Genomic DNA, 18923 nt, shown 5'->3' on the forward strand with positions numbered 1-18923 from the left:
TTTAGGTCTCGGAGCACGGAGTCCATCAAGCGCTGGAAAGCCTGTGCCGCGTTCTTGAAGCCAAACGGCATCCGTAGGTACTCAAAAAGGCCGAACGGGGTGATGACTGCGGTTTTTGGGACGTCTTGTGGGTGCACGGGAACCTGGTGATACCCACGGACGAGGTCGACTTTTGAAAAGATGGAATTTCCCGCCAACTGGGCCGAGAAATCCTGAATATGCGGGATCGGGTACCGATCAGGAGTAGTGGCGTCGTTCAGGCGTCGGTAGTCGCCGCATGGCCGCCAGCCGCCGCCCGGTTTCTGAACAATGTCGAGAGGCGAAGACCAGGGACTATTCGACCGGCGAATAATCCCCAGCCGCTCCATCGTGTCGAACTCCGCTTTCGCAGCCACGAGCTTGCCCGGTTCAAGCCTTCGAGCCCATGCATAAACCGGAAAGCCAGCAGTGGTGATATGATGTTCAACACCATGCTTCGTGGCCGAGGAGGAGAAAGTGGGCCGCTCAGCTCCAGGAACTCGGAGGAGCCGAGTGAAGTCATCTGGAGATGGGAACGCACAGGCGATAGAGCGTGACACGGCGTTAATGCGGTGGCACGGAATCGAGTGGAACGTGGCCGTGTTGATCAACCGGCGGTGCCGGACATAGACGAGGAGGCCGTTGGCACACAGAAAATCCGCCCCTAGGATGGCCTGCGAGACTTTGGCCGTGACGAATTCCCAATGGAAACGCTGACCGCCGAAACACAACTGGACCCGCCGTTTTCCGAAAGTTCGAATGGCTGCGCCATTAGTCGCCTTGAGGGAAAGGCCGTGGCCCCCAGCTTGAATATCGAGATTCGATGCAGGTAGGATGCTACACTGCGCCCCGGTGCCGCAAAGGAAACGCCGACCCGATAGGGAGTCGGTGATGAAAAGAAGTTTCCCCGAAGATCCGATGGCCATCGCAGCCGCGGAGCGCCCATTAGACCTGGTCCTCCTTCGCCAGGAACGCTGCAGGAGCTTTGTTTTTTTTGGGGCGAAAAGCTGCAGGGAGAGTGGCAGCATCGTGCTTTCGTGCCAAAACGGGCGTGGTAGGAGCAGCAGCCCGCTGCGAGGAGCTGGAGCCGCGTCTGTGGGGGATGGGTGTCTCGTGGCAGCGCAGCACTGCTGGGTTACTGTGAAAATCTTATCTGCTTCGGCAGCAAGCTCTGCGCAGTCTGTGACCTTGGCCCTGGCTAGGGCAGCCTGCACCTGCTCCAGCAGTTGGCAGAGGAAAAGCTCCCGGAAGAGGAAGCATTCCGGTTCGGCACCTAAGAGCGTGAGCATTTGGCTCATGAGCTCGGACGGTTTGGAGTCCCCAAGGCCGGGCATAGCAAGAAGCCGGCGAGCGCGTTCTGACTTCGAGAGCCCGAAGACTTGTAGCAACCGCGCCTTTAACGTATCATACTTGCGGTCAGTATGTGGACTACCGAGTAGGCTGACGATCCGCGAGGCAGTGCCACTATTGAGGGCGGAGACCACGTAGTAATAACGGGTCTGATCCGTGACGATGTTCCTGATGGCGAACCGGGCTTCAGCCTGGATGAACCACGCGGCTGGTTGCTCCCAGAACTGTGGCAGTTTCAGAGTCACAGCGTTCGTTTCCATGCTGAAGATCTTCCGCGAAAACCGTTCGCGAAAGTTGGGGTCACCAATGTAGGAATGTGGGTTCCTAACTAAAAGACTGAGTTCTACTCAGGCGATCAAACAAAACGAACTTTAATGAAACAAACAGGTTTTAACAAAAAACTGCAGGATAACATCGAATGTAGATCTGCTCTCTTCGGAGGCTGTCATGACATCATCACGTTTTTCCTGCCAGTGGGGGATCACGTGATGAACGGCGTGACGTCATTACGTTTTAGCCGCGCTGTTAAAGTAACCACGCTCTGTACAGTTAAACAGCATAAATAAAGATACAGACTCAGACTGTAGCTAACATGTTGTTAAAGGAATTATATACAAACGATCCGAGTCCTTTGGTGGCTCCGCCACACAGTCATCTCTCCAACTGTTTGGAGCAATCAAAGCCTCCAGTGCACACTCCTAGATGAACCTTCAAATGCAATGTGGCTGTCAGGGCGAGGCTGGTTCTGGACCCAAGTGGAGAGACAAGGCTAGAGGCAGGTATAAAGTTCAAACAAAGTACTTTACTTAATAAACACAAAGATACAATTACACTTTAGAAGCTCTGACAAGCAACCACTTGACACAAAGGCTTGTCAAGACTGAGCACAGAGAAGGGGGGAAACAGAACTTATATACTACAAATCACAGGTGAAACTCATAAGCCCAATAACAGTCAATTAAGGATTAACACAGGGGTAACCACTCATGAAGGTGCCACCTAGGGGTTATTAGGAGAACTAACCGGCACCCTCACAGGACCCCCTCCCCTAGGAACGGCTCGCGACGTTCCTCCTGGACGAGCCGGGTGGCGATGGCGAAAATCCCTTATGAGTTCCGGATCCAAAATGCCCCAGGCCGGAACCCAGGAACGCTCTTCAGGACCGAAACCCTCCCAGTCAACCAGGTATTGGATGCTCCTCCTGACCCGGCGACAATCAAGGAGGCGACGGACCGTGAAGGCTTGCTGGCCGTCGATCATATGGGGCGGGGGGGTCTAGCCACAGGAACCAAGGGACTAGTAAGTACCAGCTTGAGGTGAGAGACATGAAATGTGGGATGTATCCTCATCGATCGAGGAAGGAAGAGCCGGTAGGCCACAGGGTTTACTTGCTCCAAAATCCTAAAAGGTCCTATGAACCCGGGAGCCAACTTGCGGGACTCCACATGGAGCGGAAGATTCTTGGTAGACGGCCAGACCTTCTGTCCGGTCCGGAACCGAGGAGCTGGGCGACTGTGACGGTCGGCTTGTACCTTCTGCCGAGATGAGGCAAGCCGCAAGGCGGATCGGACCCTCCTCCAGGTACGACGGCAGCGTTGGACTAACCCCTGGGCAGCCAGCACTCCTACCTCCCTCTCCTGTTCCGGGAAGAGTGGCGGTTGGAAGCCATATTGGCACTCAAAAGGCGAAAGACCAGTGGAGGAGCTCTGAAGGGTATTATGTGCATACTCTGCCCAGACCAGGTACTTGCTCCAGGAGGAAGGATTGGAGGACACAAAGCTTCGTAGCACCCTCTCCAGATCCTGATTAGTTCTCAGTCTGGCCGTTAGATTGAGGGTGGAACCCCGAAGAGACTGACGGAAGCCCCCAGGAGGGAACAAAAGGCCTTCCAAAACTGATATGATAACTGAGGACCACGGTCAGAGACAACATCCAGGGGCAAGCCATGGAGGCGGAAGACGTGTTGGACAACCAGCTGGGCGGTCTCCCTGGCAGAGGGAAGCTTGATAAGAGGAACGAAGTGAGCAGCCTTTGAAAAGCGATCAACCACAACTAGGATGGTGGTGAATCCTTCAGATGGAGGTAGCCTGGCGATGAAATCCAGGGCGATGTGAGACCAGGGACGGCTGGGAATAGGCAAGGGATGCAGGAGACCAAGCGGAGGTTGTCGGGATGTCTTGTTCTGGGCACAGACGGGACAAGCGGAGACAAAGGCCCGGGTGTCGGCTTCCATAGCGGGCCACCAGAACCTCCTTTTAAGAAACTCGAGAGTCTGATGGATCCCAGGATGACCCATCAATCGAGAAGAATGGCCCCATTGAAGGACCTGGGCGCACACTCGACTGGGAACATATAGTTTATTAGGAGGGCCTCCTCCGGGATCGCCCTCCCGACGTTGGGCCCTTCGCACCACAGTCTCAATCTCCCACACGACGGGAGCCACGATGCAGGAACTAGGGACGATAGGTTCCGGAATCCGGTCCTTTTCCGAGGGGTCAAACTGGCGAGAAAGGGCATCCGGTTTGAGGTTCTTCGACCCTGGGCGGTACGACAGGAGAAAGTTGAACCGGTTAAAGAAGAGTGCCCACCTGGCCTGCCGGGGGTTGAGGCGCTTAGCGTCCTGAATATATATCAGGTTCTTATGGTCGGTCCAGACGACAAAAGGATGTTCCGCTCCCTCCAACCAGTGTCTCCACTCCTCCAAGGCCAACTTAACTGCCAAAAGCTCCCTGTTGCCGACATCATAGTTACACTCAGCTGGCTTCAGGCGACAGGAGAAGGCGGCACAGGGATGAAGTTTTTGGTCCTTGGGGGAGCGCTGGGACAGGACAGCCCCAACTCCAATATCCAAGGCATCCACCTCTACGATGAAGGGCAGGGTGGGATCGGGATACATCAGAATGGGGGCGGAGGTGAAGCGTTGTTTGAGCTCCTGGAAGGCCCGTTCTGCTTCAGAACACCAGCTGAACCGTAAAGACGAGCCCTTGGTCAATGCAGAGAGGGGAGCGGCAAGGGAGCTGAAGTTACGGATGAAGCGTCTGTAAAAGTTGGCGAATCCCAGGAACCGCTGAATCGGCTTAACCGACGTGGGACTCGGCCAGTTCAGGACGGCTTGAACCTTACTCGGATCCATCTGGACGCTTCCACCAGAGATAACGTAGCCCAGGAAGGTGACCTTAGTGATGTGGAATTCACACTTCTCGGGTTTGACAAAGAGACGGCTCTCCAAGAGCCTCTGCAACACCCGCCTGACGTGTTGGACATGCTGCTGGGGGGACTTCGAGAAGATGAGAATGTCATCCAAATAAACAAACACGAACTGATTCAGCAGGTCCCGGAGCACGTCATTGACCAGAGCCTGGAAGACAGCAGGAGCATTAGTGAGACCAAAGGGCATGACAAGGTATTCCCAGTGACCGCTCGGGGTGATAAAGGCAGTTTTCCATTCATCCCCCTCCCTAATGCGGACCAGGTTATATGCGTTGCGGAGGTCAAGTTTGGAGAAGATGGTAGCTCCCTGTAGCTGCTCAAACGCTGAAGACATCAAAGGGAGAGGATAGCGGTTCTTAATCGTAATTTTGTTAAGCCCCCGATAGTCCTATACAAGGTCCGAGACCACCATCCTTCTTTTTTACAAAAAAAGAAACCTGCACTCGCTGGGGAGGTGGAAGGACGAATGAAACCTGTGGCAAGGGCTTCTTTGATATATTCCTCCATCGAAACATTCTCAGGGCCAGAGAGAGTGTAGAGCCGACCCCGAGGGGGGCTAGTGCCAGGCAGGAGATCAATCGCACAGTCGTAGGGCCGGTGTGGGGGGAGTGTAGAGGACCGCCCTTTACTAAATACCGCATGGAGGTCCGAATACTCAGGAGGCACACGAGCAAGGTCCAGCTGATCGGCTGGCTCGGGAGAGGAAGGACGAGGCAGACTAGGGAAGACCTTGAGACAGTTAGTTGAACATGAAGGGCCCCACTCCAGCACCGTGCCAGTAGTCCAGTCAATATGAGGGTTGTGGAGAAAGAGCCACGGGTGTCCAAGAACGAGAGGGAGCTCAGGGGAATCTATCAGGTGAAACTGCAACAACTCTTGATGTCTCTCCCCCACTTGGACCTGTAACACTCGTGATATGATGAACGTGCCCAGAACCAAGGGGCCTGCCATCGAGGGCGGTGACTTGTAAAGGCTTGTCCAGGCGGGAGAAAGGAATTTTCAGTCTGTGCACCAGGGTACGGTCAATAAAACAACCCACGGCCCCGGAGTCAATGAACGCCTGCAGATTGAACTGCTTTCCCTCCCAAGAGAGACGAGCAGGAATCAGGGTTTGGAAGACTGAAGGGGTGGGAGAAGGGGTTTGATCAGTCCGTATCTCCCCAATCCTCCTGGCTTGTTCCTGGAGCTCTGGGCATGTGGCTCTGAAATGACCAGACAGGCCACAGTAAAGACAACACCCCTCTCTCAATCTCCTCTGTCTCTCAACCTGGGAGAGCCAAGTTCTGCCGAGTTGCATAGGTGTCTCTTCCGTGCTAACAGGTGGACTCAGGGGTACTTGGAAACTCCTGGTCAGATCCGGAACACCGGACGATCTCACCCCGGTGGAAGTAGTGAATCTCCTCTCTCTAGCATGCTCCCGGAGGCGGTTATCCACTCTGACAGCAAGGGAGATGAGCGGGTCAAGGTCCTCCGGGATCTCTCTGGACGCTAGTTCATCCTTGATAGTTCCGGAAAGGCCGTAAAAAAACCATGGAAAGAAGGGCCTCGGTGTTCCAGCGACTCTCCACAGCGAGTGTGCGGAACTCAATGGCGAAGTCGGCTACGCTGCAGCCGCCCTGGCAGAGATTCAAAAGTCTCTTAGCTGCCACCCGTCCACTCACAGGATGGTCAAAGACCTTGCCCATCTCTTTGGTGAAATCGACAACGTCAAAGCAGACCGAAGATTGCTGCTCCCAGATAGCGGTAGCCCAGGCGAGAGCTTTTCCCGAGAGTAGTGAAATAATGAATTCTACCTTAGAGCGAGGTGAATGGAACATGGAAGGTTGAAGTTCAAAAACCAGGAAGCACTGGGTCAGGAAACCACGACACTTGCCTGGATCACCATCATAGCACTCCGGCGCAGGTAGGCGAGGCTCTCGGTAAGTCCGGCGATCGGCGACCGGTGGGGTAGCACCCAAAGGAACTGACTGACAAGGAACATCCTGAGCAGAAGCCACAGCAGCTAGGTGTTGAATGGTCGGAGTCCACGTATCTACCTTGTCCGAAATGCTTTGGAGAAGTTGCTCAAGGCAGCCGAGGAAAGCACCTTGATGGGAAAGAATAGAACGAAGTTCCTCCATCACTGCTGGGTCCATAATGGCTCAGTCTTGCTGTCAGGGCAAGGCTGGTTCTGGACCCAAGTGCAGAGACGAGGCTAGAGGCAGGTATAAAGTTCAAACAAAGTACTTTACTTAATAAACACAAAGATACAATTACACTTTAGAAGCTCTGACAAACAACCACTTGACCCAAAGGCTTGTCAAGACTGAGCACAGAGAAGGGGGAAAACAGAACTTATATACTACAAATCACAGGTGAAACTCATAAGCCCAATAAGGATTAACACAGGGGTAACCACTCATGTATTTAATAGGGTTATTGGTTTTTTGTCAGTTTATTTGTGAACTTGTTTTTGGTCGAATAAAAAGAGAGGGTAACCACTCATGAAGGTGCCACCTAGGGGTTACTAGGAGAACTAACCGGCACCCTCACAGTGGCTCCTTTAAATGTCCCGGATGAAAACATATCATCAATGACATCATCAAACCTGCACCATTTAATAGGGCCGGGTAAAGCGCAGGGTGGGCTTAATAGGCCCCATTAGCGCGAAGTTGATTTCTGCAGCGGGATGAAAGCGACAACAGGGTCGTGACCCGCCCACACCCGACCCACCCAGGTACAGAAAATTCTGGCCCTGAGTTCGCTGACTGACCTGCAATGACCAGGAGCAGCTGTAAAGCAGAGTCCGCTCACTAGAGGGAGATGCAGACTCCCTGTTCACCTTGGTTGTCCAATATCTGTTCTCTGAAGGGTTCGACCCGAAACGTCAACTCAAATTTCTCTCCACGGATGTTGCCTGACCTGCTGAGTTTTTCCATCATTTTCTGTTGTCATCTGTTCTCTGATGTAGTTTCCACACTCTCTCAGGCCCCAGCTGGAACAGACGCTCCATCACAGGTCACATTGTGGTTAGACTGAGGGCCTCACATAGTGACTCCATTCGAGGCGTTACACAGGAGCTCAGTGAGGGACTGAGGCCAATCCTGTCACTCACAGGGGAGGGGCCAATCCTGTCACTCACAGGGGGCGGGGCCAATCCTGTCACTCACAGGGGGAGGGCCAATCCTGTCACTCACAGGGGAGAGGCCAATCCTGTCACTCACAGGGGGCGGGGCCAATCCTGTCACTCACAGGGGGCGGGGCCAATCCTGTCACTCACAGGGGGAGGGGCCAATCCTGTCACTCATAGGGGGTGGGGACAATCCTGTCACTCACAGAGGGAGGGGCCAATCCTGTCACTCACAGGGGGAGGGGCCAGTGCTGTCACACACAGGGGAGGGGCCAATCCCACTCACAGGGGGAGGGCCCAATCCTGTCACTCACAGGGGAGGGGCCAATCCTGTCACTCACAGGGGGAGGGGCTCAATTCTGTCAGAGGGGGAGGGGCCAATCCTGTCACTCAGGGGGAGGGGCTCAATTCTGTCAGAGAGGGAGTGGCTCAATCCTGTCACTCACGGGGGAGGGGCCAATCCTGTCACTCACAGGGGAGGGGCCAATCCTGTCACTCACAGGGGAGGGGCCAATCCTGTCACTCACAGGGGAGGGGCCAATCCTGTCACTCACAGGGGGGGCCAATCCTGTCACTCACAGGGGGAGGGGCCAATCCTGTCACTCACAGGGGAGGGGCCAATCCTCTCACTCACAGGGGAGGAGCCAATCCTGTCACTCACAGGGGAGGGGCCAATCCTGTCACTCACAGGGGGAGGCCAATCCTGTCACTCACAGGGGGAGGGGCCAATCCTTTCACTCACAGGGGGCGGGGCCAATCCTGTCACTAACAGGGGGAGGGGCCAATCCTGTCACTCACAGGGGAGGGGCCAATCCTGTCACTCACAGTTATGCTGAACCTTTATAAAGCTCTGGTTAGGCCACAACTGGAGTATTGCGTCCAGTTCTGGGCACCACACTTTAGGAAGGATGTGAAGGCCCTTGAGAGGGTGCAGAGGAGATTTACCAGAATGGTTCCGGGGATGGGGGATCTTAGCTACAAGGACAGGTTGGAGAAGCTGGATTTGTTTTCATTAGAGCAAAGGAGGCTGAGGGGTGATTTGATCGAGGTGTACAAGATTATGACGGGTTTTGATAGGCTAGATGGGGAAAGGTTGTTCCCACTAGTTGATGGTACAAGGACTAGGAGACACAGATTTAAGGTTTTGGGCAAGAGATACAGGGGGGACACGAGGAAAAACTTTTTTATGCAGCGAGTGGTGAGGACCTGGAACTCGCTGCCGACGGAAGTGGTGGAAGCGGAGACACTCAATGTTTTCAAGGGGAGACTGGATAGGCACTTGAGGGAAATAAACTTGCAGGGCTACGGGGATAGAGCAGGGGAATGGGACTGACTGGATTGCTCTACAGAGAGCCGACACGGACTCGATGGGCTGATTGGCCTCCTTCTGTGCCGTATGACTCAATGACTCCTCGCACACACACACTCCTCACACTCACACACACACACCCCTCACACACACACACACACACACTCCTCACACTCACACACACACTCCTCACCCTCACACACACTCCTCACACTCACACACACTCCTCACACTCACACACACACTCCTCACACTCCTCACACTCACACACACACTCCTCACACTCACACACACACACTCCTCACACACACACACACTCCTCACACACTCACACCCACTCCTCACACACACACACACTCCTCACACACTCACACCCACTCCTCACACACACACACACTCCTCACACACATGTGTTGTGTGGCACTACCACCGTGCTAAAAGGGATAGATTCAGAACAGATCTAGCTGCTCAAAACTGGGCATCCATGAGGTGCTGTGGACCATCAGCAGCAGCAGAACTGTATTCCACCACAATCTGTAACCTCATGGCCCAGCATATCCCTCACTCTACCATTACCATCAAGCCAGTGGACCAAATCTGGGTCAATGAGGAGTGTAGAAGAGCATGCCAGGAGCAACACCAGGTGTACCTAAAAATGAGATGCCAACCTGGGGAAGTTGCAACACAGGACTACATGCATGCTAAACAGTGGAAGCAGCATGCTATAGACAGGGCTAAATGATCCCACAATCAACAGATCAGATCAAAGCTCTGCAGTCCTGCCACATCCAGTCGCGAATGGTGTTGGACCATTAAACAACTAACGGCAGGAGGAGGCTCCATGAACATCCCCATCCTCAATGATGGTGGAGCCCAGCACATGAGTGTATAAGACAAGGCTGAAGCATTTGCAACCATCTTCAGCCAGAAGTGCCGAGTGGATGATCCATATCGACCTCCTCCTGAGGTCCCCACCACCAAAGAAGCCAGCCTTCAGCCAATTTGATTCACTCCACATGATATCAAGAAATGGCTGAGCGCACTGAATACCGCAAGGGCTATGGGCCCCGACAACATCCCGGCTATCGTGCTGAAGACTTGTGCTCCAGAACTGGCCACGCCTCTAGCCAAGCTGTTCCAGTACAGCTACAACACTGGCATCTACCCAACAATGTGGAAAACTGCCCAGGTATGTCCTGTCCACAAAAAACAGGACAAATCCAATCTGCCAATTACTGCCCCATCAGTCTACTCTCAATCATCAGCAAAGTGATGGAAGGTGTCATCGACAGTGCTATCAAGCGGCACTTGCTCACCAAAAACCTGCTCACCAATGCTCAGTTTGGGTTCTGCCAAGACCTCTCAGATCCAGACCTCATTACAGCCTTGGTCCAAACATGGACAAAAGCGCTGAATTCCAGAGGTGAGGTGAGAGTGACTCCCTTGACATCAAGGCAGCATTTGGCCGAGTGTGGCATCAAGGAGTCCTAGTAAAACTGAAGTCAGTGGGAATCAGGGGGAAACTCTCACTGGCTGGAGTCATACTTAGCACAAAGGAAGATGGTTGTGGTGGTTGGAGGGCAATCATCTCAGCCCCAGGACATCACTGCAGGAGTTCCTCAGGGCAGTGTCCTAGGTCCAACCATCTTCAGCTGCTTCATCAATGACCTTCCCTCCATCAATGATCTTCCCTCCATTATAAGGTTAGAAGTGGGGATGTTTGTTGATGATTGCACAGTGTTCAGTTCCATTCGCAACACCTCAGATAATGAAGCAGTCCATGCCCGCATGCAGCAAGACCTGGACGACATTCAGGCTTGGGCTGATAAGTGGCAGGTAACATTCACGCCGCACAAGTACCAGGCAATGACTATCTCCAATAAACAAGAGTCTAACCACTGCTCCTTGACATTCAATGGCATTACCATCGCCAAATACCCCACCATCAACATCCTGGGGGTCACCATTGACCAGAAACTTAACTGGACCAGCCACATAAATACTGTGGCAACAAGAGCAGGTCAGAGGCTAGGTATTCTGCGGCGAGTGTCTCACCTCCTGACTCCCCAAAGCCTTTCCACAAGGCACAAGTAAGGAGTGTGATGGAATATTCTACACTCGCCTGGAAAAGCGCAGCTCCAACAACACTCAAGAAGCTCAACACCATCCAGGACAATATGTTCTGGTATCGGACAGTATGTGCAGGTATGAAGGCAATATGTGCTGGTATGAGGGCAGTATGTGCTGGTATGAAGGCAATATGTGCTGGTATGAGGGCAATATGTGCTGGTATTGGGCAGTATGTGCTGGTAAGAGGGCAGTATGAGCTCGAATGAGGGCAGTATGTGCTGGTATTGGGCCGTATGTGCTGGTATTGGGCAGTATGTGCTGGTATGAGGGCAGTATGTGCTGGCATTGGGCATTATGTGCTGTTATGGGGCAGTATGTGCTGGTATGAGGGCAGTATGTGCTGGTATGAAGGCAGTAAGTGCTGGTATTGGGCAGTATGTGCTGGTATTGGGCAGTATGTGCTGGTATTGGGCAGTATGTGCTGGTATGAAGGCAGTATGTGCTGGTATTGGGCAGTATGTGCTGGTATTGGGCAGTATGTGCTGGTATTGGGCAGTATGTGCTGGTATTGGGCAGTATGTGCTGGCATTGGGCAGTATGTGCTGTTATGGGGCAGTATGTGCTGGTATGAGGGCAGTATGTGCTGGTATGAAGGCAGTATGTGCTTGTATTGGGCAGTATGTGCTGGTATTGGGCCGTATGTGCTGGCATTGGGCAGTATGTGCTGTTATGGGGCAGTATGTGCTGGTATGAGGGCAGTATGTGCTGGTATGAAGGCAGTATGTGCTGGCATTGGGCAGTATGTGCTGTTATGGGGCAGTATGTGCTGGTATTGGGCAGTATGTGCTGGTATCGGGCAGTATGTGCTGGTATGAAGGCAATATGTGCTGGTATTGGGCAGTATGTGCTGGTATTGGGCAATATGTGCTGGTAAGAGGGCAGTATGAGCTCGAATGAGGGCAGTATGTGCTGGTATTGGGCAGTATGTGCTGGTATTGGGCCGTATGTGCTGGTATTGGGCAGTATGTGCTGGTATTGGGCAGTATGTGCTGGCATTGGGCAATATGTGCTGGTATTGGGCAGTATGTGCTATTATGGGGCAGTATCTGCTGGTATTGGGCAGTATGTGATGTTATGGGGCAGTATGTGCTGGTATGAGGGCAGTATGTGCTGGTATGAGGGCAGTATGTGCTGGTATGAGGACAGTATGTGCTGGTTTGAGGGCAGTATGTGCTGGTATGAGGGCAGTATGTGCTGGTATTGGGCAGTGTGTGCTGGTAAGAGGGCAGTATGTGCTGGTATGAGGGCAGTATGTGCTGCTATTGGGCAGTATGTGCTGGTATGAGGGCAGTATGTGCTGGTATGAGGGCAGTGTGTGCTGGTATTGGGCAGTATGTGCTGGTATGAGGGCAGTATGTGCTGCTATTGGGCAGTATGTGCTGGTATGAGGGCAGTATGTGCTGGTATTGGGCAGTATGTGCTGGTATTGGGCAGTATGTGTTGGTATGAGGGCAGTATGTGCTGGTATGAGGGCAGTGTGTGCTGGTATTGGGCAGTATGTGCTGGTATGAGGGCAGTATGTGCTGGTATTGGGCAGTATGTGTTGGTATGAGGGCAGTATGTGCTGGTATGAGGGCAGTATGTGTTGGTAAGAGGGCAGTATGTGCTGGTATGAGGGCAGTATGTGCTGCTATTGGGCAGTATGTGCTGGTATGAGGGCAGTATGTGCTGGTATCGGGCAGTATGTGCTGGTATGAAGGCAATATGTGCTGGTATTGGGCAGTATGTGCTGGTATTGGGCAGTATGTGCTGGTATGAAGGCAGTATGTGCTGGTATCGGGCAGTATGTGCTGGTATCGGGCAGTATGTGCTGGTATGAAGGCAATATGTGCTGGTATGAGGGCAGTATGTGCTGGTATGAAGGCAATATGTGCTGGTATGAGGGCAATATGTGCTGGTATTGGGCAGTATGTGCTGGTAAGAGGGCAGTATGAGCTCGAATGCGGGCAGTATGTGCTGGTATTGGGCTGTATGTGCTGGTATTGGGCAGTATGTGCTGGTATGAGGGCAGTATGTGCTGGCATTGGGCAGTATGTGCTGTTATGGGGTAGTATGTGCTGGTATGAGGGCAGTATGTGCTGGTATGAAGGCAGTATGTGCTGGTATTGGGCAGTATGTGCTGGTATTGGGCAGTATGTGCTGGTATTGGGCAATATGTGCTGGTATGAAGGCAGTATGTGCTGGTATTGGGCAGTATGTGCTGGTATTGGGCAGTATGTGCTGGTATTGGGCAGTATGTGCTGGCATTGGGCAGTATGTGCTGTTATGGGGCAGTATGTGCTGGTATGAGGGCAGTATGTGCTGGTATGAAGGCAGTATGTGCTGGTATTGGGCAGTATGTGCTGGTATTGGGCCGTATGTGCTGGCATTGGGCAGTATGTGCTGTTATGGGGCAGTATGTGCTGGTATGAGGGCAGTATGTGCTGGTATGAGGGCAGTATGTGCTGGCATTGGGCAGTATGTGCTGTTATGGGGCAGTATGTGCTGGTATTGGGCAGTATGTGCTGGTATGAGGGCAGTATGTGCTGGTATGAGGACAGTATGTGCTGGTATTGGGCAGTATGTGTTGGTATGAGGGCAGTATGTGCTGGTATTGGGCAATATGTGCTGGTATGAGGGCAGTGTGTGCTGGTTTGAGGGCAGAATGTGCTGGTTTGAGGGCAGTGTGTGCTGGTATGAGGGCAGAATGTGCTGGTATGTGGGCAGTATGTGCTGGTATGAGGGAAGTATGTGCTGGTATTTGGCAGTATGTGCTGGTATGAGGGTAGTATGTGCTGGTATCAGGCAGTATGTGCTGGTATGAAGCCAATATGTGCTGGTATTGGGCAATATGTGCTGGTATCGGGCAGTGTGTGCTGGTATGAAGGCAATATGTGCTGGTATTGGGCAGTATGTGCTGGTATGAAGGCAGTATGTGCTGGTATTGGGCAGTATGTGCTGCTATCGGGCAGTATGTGCTGGTATGAAGGCAATATGTGCTGGTATGAGGGCAGTATGTGCTGGTATGAAGGCAATATGTGCTGGTATGAGGGCAATATGTGCTGGTATTGGGCAGTATGTGCTGGTAAGAGGGCAGTATGAGCTCGAATGAGGGCAGTATGTGCTGGTATTGGGCAGTATGTGCTGGTATGAGGGCAGTATGTGCTGGCATTGGGCATTATGTGCTGTTATGGGGCAGTATGTGCTGGTATGAGGGCAGTATGTGCTGGTATGAAGGCAGTAAGTGCTGGTATTGGGCAGTATGTGCTGGTATTGGGCAGTATGTGCTGGTATTGGGCAGTATGTGCTGGTATGAAGGCAGTATGTGCTGGTATTGGGCAGTATGTGCTGGTATTGGGCAGTATGTGCTGGTATTGGGCAGTATGTGTTGGCATTGGGCAGTATGTGCTGTTATGGGGCAGTATGTGCTGGTATGAGGGCAGTATGTGCTGGTATGAAGGCAGTATGTGCTTGTATTGGGCAGTATGTGCTGGTATTGGGCCGTATGTGCTGGCATTGGGCAGTATGTGCTGTTATGGGGCAGTATGTGCTGGTATGAGGGCAGTATGTGCTGGTATGAAGGCAGTATGTGCTGGCATTGGGCAGTATGTGCTGTTATGGGGCAGTATGTGCTGGTATTGGGCAGTATGTGCTGGTATCGGGCAGTATGTGCTGGTATGAAGGCAATATGTGCTGGTATTGGGCAGTATGTGCTGGTATTGGGCAATATGTGCTGGTAAGAGGGCAGTATGAGCTCGAATGAGGGCAGTATGTGCTGGTATTGGGCAGTATGTGCTGGTATTGGGCCGTATGTGCTGGTATTGGGCAGTATGTGCTGGTATTGGGCAGTATGTGCTGGCATTGGGCAATATTTGCTGGTATTGGGCAGTATGTGCTATTATGGGGCAGTATCTGCTGGTATTGGGCAGTATGTGATGTTATGGGGCAGTATGTGCTGGTATGAGGGCAGTATGTGCTGGTATGAGGGCAGTATGTGCTGGTATGAGGACAGTATGTGCTGGTTTGAGGGCAGTATGTGCTGGTATGAGGGCAGTATGTGCTGGTATTGGGCAGTGTGTGCTGGTAAGAGGGCAGTATGTGCTGGTATGAGGGCAGTATGTGCTGCTATTGGGCAGTATGTGCTGGTATGAGGGCAGTATGTGCTGGTATTGGGCAGTATGTGCTGGTATTGGGCAGTATGTGTTGGTATGAGGGCAGTATGTGCTGGTATGAGGGCAGTGTGTGCTGGTATTGGGCAGTATGTGCTGGTATGAGGGCAGTATGTGCTGGTATTGGGCAGTATGTGTTGGTATGAGGGCAGTATGTGCTGGTATGAGGGCAGTATGTGTTGGTATGAGGGCAGTATGTGCTGGTATTGGGCAGTGTGTGCTGGTATGAGGGCAGTGTGTACTGGTATGAGGGCAGTATGTGCTGGTATGAGGGCAGTATGTGCTGGTATTGGGCAGTATGTGCTGGTATGAGGGCAGTATGTGCTGGTATTGGGCAGTATGTGTTGGTATGAGGGCAGTATGTGCTGGTATTGGGCAGTGTGTGCTGGTAAGAGGGCAGTATGTGCTGGTATGATGGCAGTATGTGCTGGTATTGGGCAGTATGTGTTGGTATGAGGGCAGTATGTGCTGGTATTGGGCAATATGTGCTGGTATGAGGGCAGTGTGTGCTGGTGTGAGGGCAGTATGTGCTGGTATGAGGGCAGTGTGTGCTGGTATGAGGGCAGTATGTGCTGGTATGAGGGCAGTATGTGCTGGTATGAGGGCAGTATGTGCTTGTATTGGGCAGTATGTGCTGGTATGAGGGCAGTGTGTGCTGGTATGAGGGCAGTGTGTGCTGGTATTGGGCAGTATATGCTGGTATGTGGGCAGTATGTGCTGGTATGAGGGCAGTGTGTGCTGGTATGAGGGCAGTGTGTGCTGGTATTGGGCAGTATATGCTGGTATGAGGGCAGTGTGTGCTGGTATTGGGCAGTACGTGCTGGTATGAGGGCAGTGTGTGCTGGTATTGGGCAGTACGTGCTGGTATTGAGCATTATGTGCTGGTTTGAGGGCAGTGTGTGCTGGTTTGAGGGCAGTATGTGCTGGTATGAGGGCAGTGTGTGCTGGTATTTGGCAGTACGTACTGGTATGAGAGCAGTATGTGCTGGTATGGGGGCAGTATGTGCTGGTATGAGGGCAGTATGTGCTGGCATTGGGCAGTATGTGCTGGTATTTGGCAGTATGTGCTGGTATCGGGCAGTATGTGCTGGTATCAGGCAGTATGTGTTGGTATCGGGCAGTATGTGCTGGTATCGGGCAGTATGTGCTGGTATGAGGGCCATATGTGCTGGTATTGGGCAGTATGTGCTGGTATTGGGTGGTATGTGCTGGCATTGGGCAGTATGTGCTGGTATGAGGGCAGTATCTGCTGGCATTGGGCAGTATGTGCTGGTATGAGGGCAGTATGTGCTGGTATGAGGGCAGTATGTGCTGGTATGAGGGCAGTATGTGCTGGTATGAAGGCAGTATGTGCTGGTATGAGGACAGTATGTGCTGGTATGAGGGCAGTATGTGCTGGTGTCAGGCAGTATGTGCTGGTGTCGGGCAGTATGTGCTGGTGACGGGCAGTATGTGCTGGTATCGGGCAGTATGTGCTGGTATGAAGGCAGTATGAATGAGCTTGAATGAGGGCATTATGTGCTGGCATTGGGCAATATGTGCTCGGTATTGGGCAGTATGTGCTGGTATGAGGGCTGTATGTGCAGGTATGAGGGCAGTATGTGCTCGAATGAAGGCAGTATGTGCTGGCATTGGGCAATATTTGCTGGTATTGGGCAGTATGTGCTGGTATTGGGCAATATCTACAGAATCACAGAAAACCCACAGTGCAGATAGAGGCCATTTCGGCCCATCGAGCCTGCACCGACACATATCCCACACGATCCCCGTAACCCCTACACCAACACATATCCCACCCTATCCCCACGTATTTAATCCCCCTAACACTAAGGTCAATTTTATCATAGCCAATCAACCTAACCCGCACATCTTTGGACTGTGGGAGGAAACCGGAGCACCCGGAGGAAACCCACGCTGGACACGGGGAGAATGTGCAAACTCCACACAGACAGTCGCCCGAGCCGGATTCGAACCCGGGTCCCTGGCGCTGTGAGGCAACAGTGCTAACCACTTATGCCACCGTGCTTGTATTGGTCAGTATGTGCTGGGATGAGGGCAGTATGTGCTGGTGTCGGGTAGTATTTGCTGGTATCAGGCCGTATGTGCTGGTATTGGGCAGTATGTGCTGGTATGAGGGGTAGTATGTGCTGGTATTGGGCAGTATGTGCTGGTATCGGGCAGTATGTGCTAGTATGAAGGCAATATGTGCTGGTATCGGGCAGTATGTGCTTGGTATGAAGGCAAATATGTGCTGGTAATTGGGCAGTATGTGCTGGTATGAAGGCAGTATGTGCTGGTATGAAGGCTGTATGTGCTGGTATCGGCTGTATGTGCTGGTATCGGGCAGTATGTGCTGGGTATGGAGGACAGTATTGTGCTGGTATTGGGCAGTATGTGCTGGTATGAAGGCAGTATGTGCTGGTATGAGGGCAGTATGTGCTGGTATGAGGGCAGTATGTGCTGCTTTTGGCCGTATGTGCTGGTATTGGGCAAGTTATGTGCTGGTATGAGGGCAGTATGTGCTGGCATTAGGGCAGTATGTGCTGTTATGGGGCAGTATGTGCTGGTTTGAGGGCAGTATGTGCTGGTATGAGGAAAGTATGTGCTGGTATGAGGACAGTATGTGCTGGTTTGAGGGCAGTATGTGCTGGTATGAGGGCAGTATGTGCTGGTATTGGGCAGTGTGTGCTGGTAAGAGGGCAGTATGTGCTGGTAAGAGGGCAGTATGTGCTTGGTATTGGGCAGTTATGTGCTGGTATGAGGGCAGTATGTGCTGGTAAGAGGGCAGTATGAGCTCGAATGAGGGCGGTATGTGCTGGTATTGGGCAGTATGTGCTGGTATGAGGGCAGTATGTGCTGGCATTGGGCAGTATGTGCTGTTATGGGCAGTATGTGCTGGTATTGGGCAGTATGTGCTCGGGTATTGGGCAGTATGTGTTGGTATGAGGGCAGTATGTGCTGCTTTTGGGCAATATGTGCTGGTATGAGGGCAGTGTGTGCTGGTTGAGGGCAGTATGTGCTGGTTTGAGGCAGTGTGTGCTGGTATGAGGGCTAGTATGTGCTGGTATGAGGGCAGTATGTGCTGGTATGGGCAATGTGTGCTGGTGTGAGGGCAGTGTGTGCTGGTATGAGGGCAGTATGTGCCTGGTATGAGGAGGCAGTATGTGCTGGTATGAGGCAGTATGTGCTGGTATGAGGCAGTATGTGCTGGTATTGGGCAGTATGTGCTGGTATTGGGGCAGTATGTGCTGGTATTGGGCAGTATGTGCTAGGTATTGGGGCACAGTATGTGCTGGCATTGGGCAGTATGTGCTGGTATGAGGGCTGTATGTGCTGGTATGAGGGCAGTATGTGCTGGTATGAAGGCAGTATGTGCTGGTATTGGGCAGTATGTGCTGGTATTGGGCCGTATGTGCTGGCATTGGGCAGTATGTGCTGTTATGGGGCAGTATGTGCTGGTATGAGGGCAGTATGTGCTGGTATTGGGCAGTATGTGCTGGTATTGGGCAGTATGTGCTGGTATTGGGCAGTGTGTGCTGGTATTGGGTGGTATTTGCTGGAATTGGGCAGTATGTGCTGGTATGAGGGCAGTATCTGCTGGCATTGGGCAGTATGTGCTGGTATGAGGGCAGTATGTGCTGGTATGAGG

General features: G+C 52.5%; 1 long non-coding RNA gene across 1 annotated transcript; it reads right to left on the reverse strand.

The window, feature by feature from the left end:
- Nucleotides 1-1723: 1723 nt before the first annotated feature.
- Nucleotides 1724-7658, reverse strand: LOC147104908 (uncharacterized). The gene is made up of 2 exons (XR_015072402.1): nucleotides 7331-7658; nucleotides 1724-2137 (listed from the first exon to the last, which is right to left on the reverse strand). It is a non-coding gene; the product is annotated as an uncharacterized LOC147104908 (long non-coding RNA).
- Between the last annotated feature and the right edge of the window lie 11265 nt (nucleotides 7659-18923).

Source organism: Somniosus microcephalus, chromosome 19 (assembly GCF_052327205.1).
Source record: "Somniosus microcephalus isolate GS21.2 chromosome 19, FLI_Smic_1.0, whole genome shotgun sequence".
NCBI classification, from domain to species: domain Eukaryota; kingdom Metazoa; phylum Chordata; class Chondrichthyes; order Squaliformes; family Somniosidae; genus Somniosus; species Somniosus microcephalus.